Source organism: Sminthopsis crassicaudata, chromosome X (genome assembly GCF_048593235.1).
Source record: "Sminthopsis crassicaudata isolate SCR6 chromosome X, ASM4859323v1, whole genome shotgun sequence".
In the NCBI taxonomy this organism is placed as follows: domain Eukaryota; kingdom Metazoa; phylum Chordata; class Mammalia; order Dasyuromorphia; family Dasyuridae; genus Sminthopsis; species Sminthopsis crassicaudata.
Window position 1 is genome coordinate 64,112,512 of NC_133623.1, and position 7,307 is coordinate 64,119,818.

The following is a 7,307-nucleotide window of genomic DNA, read 5'->3' on the forward strand; positions in this document are numbered from 1 at the left end:
AAGTCGCCATGACAACCAGAGATGGGGCCCAGCTGATGCAGCTTTCAACAACACAATTGTTCCTCTGCAGGGTCTCACAGCCAGAAGGGAGGGGCTGCAGCAAAGAGTCCATTTTGAGATGCTGTTTTCCTCCAAGACTTTGCAGCAGAGTCCATTTTGAGATTCTGTTCTCCAAAACTTTGCAGCGGAGTCCATTTTGAGATTCTGTTCTCCTCCAAGACTTTGCCTTTGCCAGCATTCCCCTGCCTTCCATCCCCACAGGACAAAAAAAAAGAGAATTAGAATAAAGTAAAATCAGGATGAATTGACACAGAAGGAGCACATTCATCTTTAAAGTACCCCCTAAGCCCTCCTCCCCCACCAGCATCCACATTCCCAGGAAGGAGAGGTGTACCATGTGACTTGTGGCTTCCTAAGACCTATGTTGACTTCTTCCTTACTTTAGGGATGTCACATCTCTCTTCATATAACAGCAGTAGCTTCTGTAGAGTCACTTCAGAAAGAAAAGGTGGGAGGTGGACGTTTATGTTTGGAACCAGTCCTAGGTTAAGGACTCCTGGGTTTGTAGAAACTCTGAAAAGTTACTCAATGCCTTCAATGACCATAAAACATAACAGATCTTAATTCAACTAGGACAGAGAAGGGAAAGTGTGCCAAGGAAGGACCTGGGTAGGATGCCATGCTTGTTGCCCTGTCATCCCAGTGCTTAGGCCCATGCTTGGTACATAGGAGGTGTTTAATAAATGTTTATTGATTCATTGATTGAAGTCCAAAAGCAAGGACCTTTCATCTGAGTCACAATGAACAAGTAGAATTTGCAGGGTGAGAGCAGAAGGAACATGGTTTGGGGTGGGGCCGGCCGGCTACAGTGGTCTAAGTGAATTTGTGCTCACCCACCAAGCAGGGCAGCTCAGGTGATGGGTGGAGGGATTACTGCAAACTACAAAGATTAAGTCCCCTCTGGAAGTCAGGAGGGTTGGTGATGAGATAGGCATGGAATGAAGCATCAACTGGCTGTGTGACCTGGCCTTAGCCCCCTGGCCATCCTGAAAACAACATTCTTTCCAGGCAAGACAGTTCTCTCTTCTGGGTCTCTGTTCCTTCCCCTGAGCAATGAACATCATAATACTTGGACTTTTTATCTAGGAGTTAGGGTGAGAACTGTCCCAGGAGGCTGGTGAAGGTTGAATGTGGCATGTGAAAAGTGAATTATAGTCATGAAAATGCTTCTGATCTAACATTAACATTCAGATATTTTCTTAGGAAATTCAAGATTTCAGGATCGTGGACAAACTTATGTGCACCTGGTTAGGTCATCAGATTCCTGGAATAGAATGATGGGTAACATGACTCTTCCTCATCCTCACTCAATTCTTGCATCCATAACTGGTTTGCATGCTTTTTCATACATCTTTCTCTCCAGCTAGCTTCTATATGAATTTATCTCATCCTTAGTTTTCTCTGTGTGTCTCAGTCTCTGTCTCCCTGTATTGCCTATTTCTGTCTCTTGTCTGCTTGTCTCTTGCTTTTTCTCCTTCTTCTCATCTGTTAGATTGTGAGCTACTTGAATAGCTCACTTGATTGTCTTTTACCTCTTTTTAATTTTCAGCACTCAGCACTGTGCCTGTCATAAAGGAACTTAATGTTCTTTGATCAATTGATTAATATAAAAATATTGATTTCACTGACAAAAATAGGTGTATTTTATGATTCTTTGGATTTCAAGAAGTCCCAGCACATAATCAAGAAGAAGTAAATGTTCCATTTCCCCTACAGGAGCCTTTCTGATTTAGTACAGCCCGGGCCTCCCAGGAGGGAAACCTGCCCAGAATAAAAAGTGAAGAGGGATGGGGCAGGGATTTGGGGGGACACGACTTACCATTCTATTTAGATGATGGCACCGAGTTTCCATGATGATTCTGACAGCCAGCAGTATTTCTGGGGCCAAAATGATGACCCTTGTTTTTGCTGATTGCAGGTGTCAGGACATATAAAGGTAAGCTGGTTAGAAGGGTGTGGAGCTGCTGCCATCAGGGTTTCAGTTCTTCAGCCTCATGGCCAGATGATTCAACTATGGGGCCGGCAATACAAGGACAACATTCTCCTGGTTCTGCTTACTTCACTCAGCATCAGCTCATGTAAGTCATTCCACAGCTTTCTAAAATCTTCCTGCTCCTGTGGCACTTCTGCTGTGGGGCTCTTCCCAAGGCAGTCGCACTTCCACTACCTGGGGCTCTTCCCAGGGCAGTCACATTTCCCCAGCTTGGCCACTCTTTGCAGCCTGTTCACAGGACAGCTACTGTCCATCTATCTATCCCCATTCTGTAGAGAAGCTGAGAATGTTCTTGCCTTGAAGGCAGACACCAAGAGCTTTTAACAAAATGAGTAAAAAGGCAAAGTGAACTCTAACTATAGATAGCTTCTATACAGAAAGAGAGCAGATTTCCAACTCTGAGGAGACTAATAGCAGACAGTCTCCAGACAAAACCCCTAATGCGGTTATAACCTGGTACCCACCACACAAGTCTCTCCTAGAAGAAATTATAAAAGATCTTTAAAAAGAGCTAGAAGAAAAATGGGGAAAGGAAAGAAAAGCTCTGCAAGAGAGTATGGAAAAGACATATAACTCATTAAAAGAAAGATTTGAATAATAAAACAATTCCCTGAAATATGAATTGTAAAAGGTAAAGAACTCCCAGGGAAACAGAATTTGTGAATTAAAAAGGATAAAGAACTCCCAGGAAAGTAGGATTTGTGAATTGGAAAAAGAAAATAACTCATTAAAAAATAGAAAAATGGAAAAAAAATTCCATAGAGCAAAACAACTCATTTAAAATGACATATACAAAATTGGACATATACAAAAAGAAGTTAAAGAAGTTAATGAAGAAAATAACTCATTAAAAATCACAACTGAACAAATAGAAATGAATGGTTCATTGACACATCAAGAATCAGTTAAGCAAAACCAAAAAAATGAAAAAATAGAAAAAAAAAGCTAAATAGCTACTTGGAAAAACAAAAGACCTGGAAAACAGATCTAGGAGAAATAATCTGAGGACTATTGGATTCCCTGAAAATTATGATTAAAAAAGAGCCAAGACACTATTTTTACAGGAAATCATCAAAGAGAACTGCCCAAATGTAATAGAATCAGAAGGTAAAACAAGCATTGAAAGAATTCATGTTCCAAATCACTATTGATCAGAGAAATGCAAATTAAGACAACTCTGAGATACCACTACACACCTGTCAGATTGGCTAAGATGACAGGAAAAGATAATGACAAATATTGGAGGGGAGGTGGGAAACCTGGGACACTGATGCATTGTTGGTGGAGTTGTGAATGAATTCAACCATTTTGGAGAGCAATCTTGAATTATGCCCCAAAAAGTTGTCAAACTCTGCATACTCTTTGATCCAGCATTGTTACTACTGGGCTTATATCCCAAAGAGATCTTAAAGGAGGAAAAGGGACATGTATGTAGCAAAATGCTTTTGGTAGCCCTTTTTGTGGTGCTAGAAACTGGAAAATAAATGGATGTCCATCAATTGGAGAATGGTTGGGTAAATTGTGGTATATGAATGTTATCAAATATTATTGTTCTGTAAGAAATGACTGGCAGGATGATTTCAGAAAGGCCTGGAGAGACTTACATGAACTGATGCTGAGTGAAATGAGCAGAACCAGGAGATCATTATATACTTCAACAACAATACTGTATGAGTATGTATTCTGATGGAAATGGATATCTTCAACATAGAGAAGATCTAATTCAGTTCCAATTGATTAATGATTGACAGAATCATCTACAGCCAGAGAAGGAACACTGGGAAATGAATGTAGACTACTTGCATTTTTGTTTTTCTTCCCAGGTTATTTTTACCTTCTGAATTCAATTCTTCTTGTGCAACAAGAGAACTGTTTGGTTCTGCACACATATATTGTATTTAGGATATACCATAACATATTTGACATGTATAAGACAGTTTGACATCTAGGGAAGGGGATGGAGGAAGGGAAGGGAAAAAAAATTTACCCATGCATATGTATTGTCAATAAAAAGTTATAATAAAATTTTAAAAAATAAAAAAGGATTGTCTTGCTGCAAAAAAGGCCTTGTTGAGATTAATTATATTATAAATCTACAATGCTTGAGAGTATCTGGCATATAGGTGCTTGATAAATACTGATTTGATGATTAGTAATGAAAAAAAAGAAAGAATTCATCAAACACCTTCTGAAAGAGACCCCAAAATAAAAACTCCAAGGAATATTCTGGCTAAATTTCAGAACTATCAGATTAAAGAAATAATATTATAAGCAGCCAGAAAAAAACAATTCAAATACCGAGGAGCAACAATAAGGATCACTCAGGATCTAGCAGCTTCCACATTAAAGGATCCAAAGGCCTGGAATCTGATATTCCGAAAGGCAAAAGAACTTGAAATGCAGTCAAGAATAAACTGCCCAGCTAAGCTGAGCATTTTCTTCCAGGGAAGAAGATGGACATTCAATGAAACAGGTGAATTCCATTTATTCCTAATAAAAAATCCAGAGCTAAACAAAAAAAAAAAATTGGCCTCCAAGTACAGGACTCAAGAGAAGCATAAAAGATATAAAGAACTCTTGAGAACTGTATTTCTGTTATGGGCATACATAAAGAGTGTATAATTTGACTTTACTATTATAATACAAAAAAAAAAGGAATTAGAAGTGGAAAGGGGATTGTATCAGAAAAAGGGAAAAGGGGAGATAAAAAGAGGGAAATTATTTCCCACTAAGAGGCAAAGGAAACCTATCATATCTGAGGGAATTAAGGAAGGGAGAATGAGATTGTGTGAGTAATTGTGTGAATCTTACTCTCATCAGATTTGGCTCAAAGAGAAAATATTAGACATATTTGTTTTACAGAGAAACTTCTCTCACCTCATTAAAATGTGGAAGAGGGAAAGGGGGAAAAAGAGTAGGTTAAATAGAAGAGAATACAGAAAAAATAAAGGAAAGATATAAAAAGACTAAGGGACTCAAGGGGGGAGGGGTTCTAAAGAGTGAGAGCTGTGTGAGGTAACTGGTGCCCAAATATTTAATACTGGGGAGAGGGTTGGGGGGGGGAAGAAAAAGAAAAGCATAATCTGGAGATAATAATATGGCAGGAAATACAGAATTAATAGTTTTAACAATAAATATGAATGGGATGAACTTTCTCATAAAGCAGAGGCGGATAGCAGACCGGATCAAAAGCCAGACTTCTACAATATGTTGTTTACAGGAAACACATTTAAAGCAGGGTGATACATGCAGAGTAAAGGTAAAAGACTGGATCAGAATCTATTATGTTTTGAGTGAAGTAAAAAAGCAGGGGTAACCATCCTTATCTCAGATCAAGCAAAAGCAAAAATTGATCTAATTAAAAGAGATGATGAAGGAAACAATCTTGCTAAAGGGTAGCATAGACAATAAAGCAATATCAATACTAAACATATATGCACCAAGTGGTATAGCATCTAACTTCCTAAAGAAGAAGTTAAGAGAGTTTCAAGAAGAAATACAGCATAACTATAGTAGTAGGAAATCTCAACCTTGCACTTTCAGAATTAGATAAATCAAACCACAAAACAAATAAGAAAGAAGTTAAAGAGGTAAATAGAATATTTAAAAAAGTTAGGTATGATAGATCTTTGGAGAAAATTAAATGGAGACAGAAAGGAGTACATTTTCTTCTCAGCAGTTCATGGAACCTATACAAAAATTGACCATATATTAAAACATAAAGACCTCAAAATTAAATGCAGAAAGGCAGAAATAGTAAATGCATTGTTTTCAAACCACAATGCAATAAAAACTACATTCAACAAAAACCTAAGGGTAAATAGACCAAAAAGTAATAGGAAACTAAATAATCTCATCCTAAAGAAAGAATGGGTGAAACAGCAAATCATAGACACAATTAATAATTTCACCTAAGAAAATGACAATAATGAGACAATATACCAAAATTTGCAGAATGCAGTCAAAGCGGCTTATTACTGAAATTATTTATCTCTATTATATTATATATCTATCTATATATTATATATCTCTAGAGGCCTACTTGCATAAAATAGAGAAAGAGAAGGTCAATGAATTGGGCTTCCAATGTAAAAAGCTAGAAAAAGACCAAATTTAAAACCCCCAATTAAATACTAAACTTGAAATTCTAAAACTAAAAGGAGAAATTAGTAAAATTGAAAGTAAAAAAAAACACTATTGAATTAATAAATAAAACTAAGAGTTGGTTTAAAAAAAAACAAAAAAAAGATGAACCTTTGGTAAATTTGATTAGAAAATTAAAAAAGATTAGGGAGAACTTATTAGAACAATAATTAGGAGTTACTTTGCCCAACTTATGCCAATAAATTTGATAACATAAGTGAAATGGATGACTACCTTCAAAAATATAGGCTGCCCACATTAACAGAGGAGGAAGGAAATTGCTTTAATATTCCCATTTTAGAAAAAGAAATAGAACAAGGTATTAATCAACTCCATAAGAAAAAATACCCAGGACCAGATGGATTTACCTGTGAATTCTACCAAACATTTAAAGAACAATTAACTCCAATTTTATATAAACTATTTGACAAAATAAGGAATTAAGGACTCCTGCCAAATTCCTTTTTATGACACAGACACAGTACTGAGGGCATGTATTGATCTACCTGCCATCTAGGGGAGGGGGTGGGGGAAAGGAGGGGAAAAACTGGAACAGAAAGTTTTGCAAGGGTCAATGCTGAAAAATTACTCATTCATACATCTTGTAAATAAAAAGCTGTAATAAGAAAATAAAATACAATACAATAAAATCTCCCTGCTCATCATTTGCTATAACACAATAATATTCCATTTTGCATATTCCATAACTTGTTCAGCCATTTCCCAAATGATGGGCATCTCCTAAGTTTCCAGTTCTTTGCCACCACAAAAAGAGATGCTATAAACCTTTGTGGGCATTGTTGTCTTTTTCCATTTCTTATGATCTCTTTGGGATACAGACTTTGCAGTGGAGGGTCAGATGTGTTTGTTAGTACATACTTATATCTTAACCTCATTTTAATTCTTTTCTCTTATTTTATATTCATTGTTCCATGAATTCACTACCTTCTCTATTTCCTTCTTCTTGAACATGTTCTTGGACAAATCACTTTCCTACACAGGGTCCGGTTTGCTCTTATTTGATGATAGGAAAATGCTATTTGCATTGACTTTACGGAATTATTTTGAAGCCAATATTTTAGAACTGTGAAAGTTCTATGATAATGGGAAT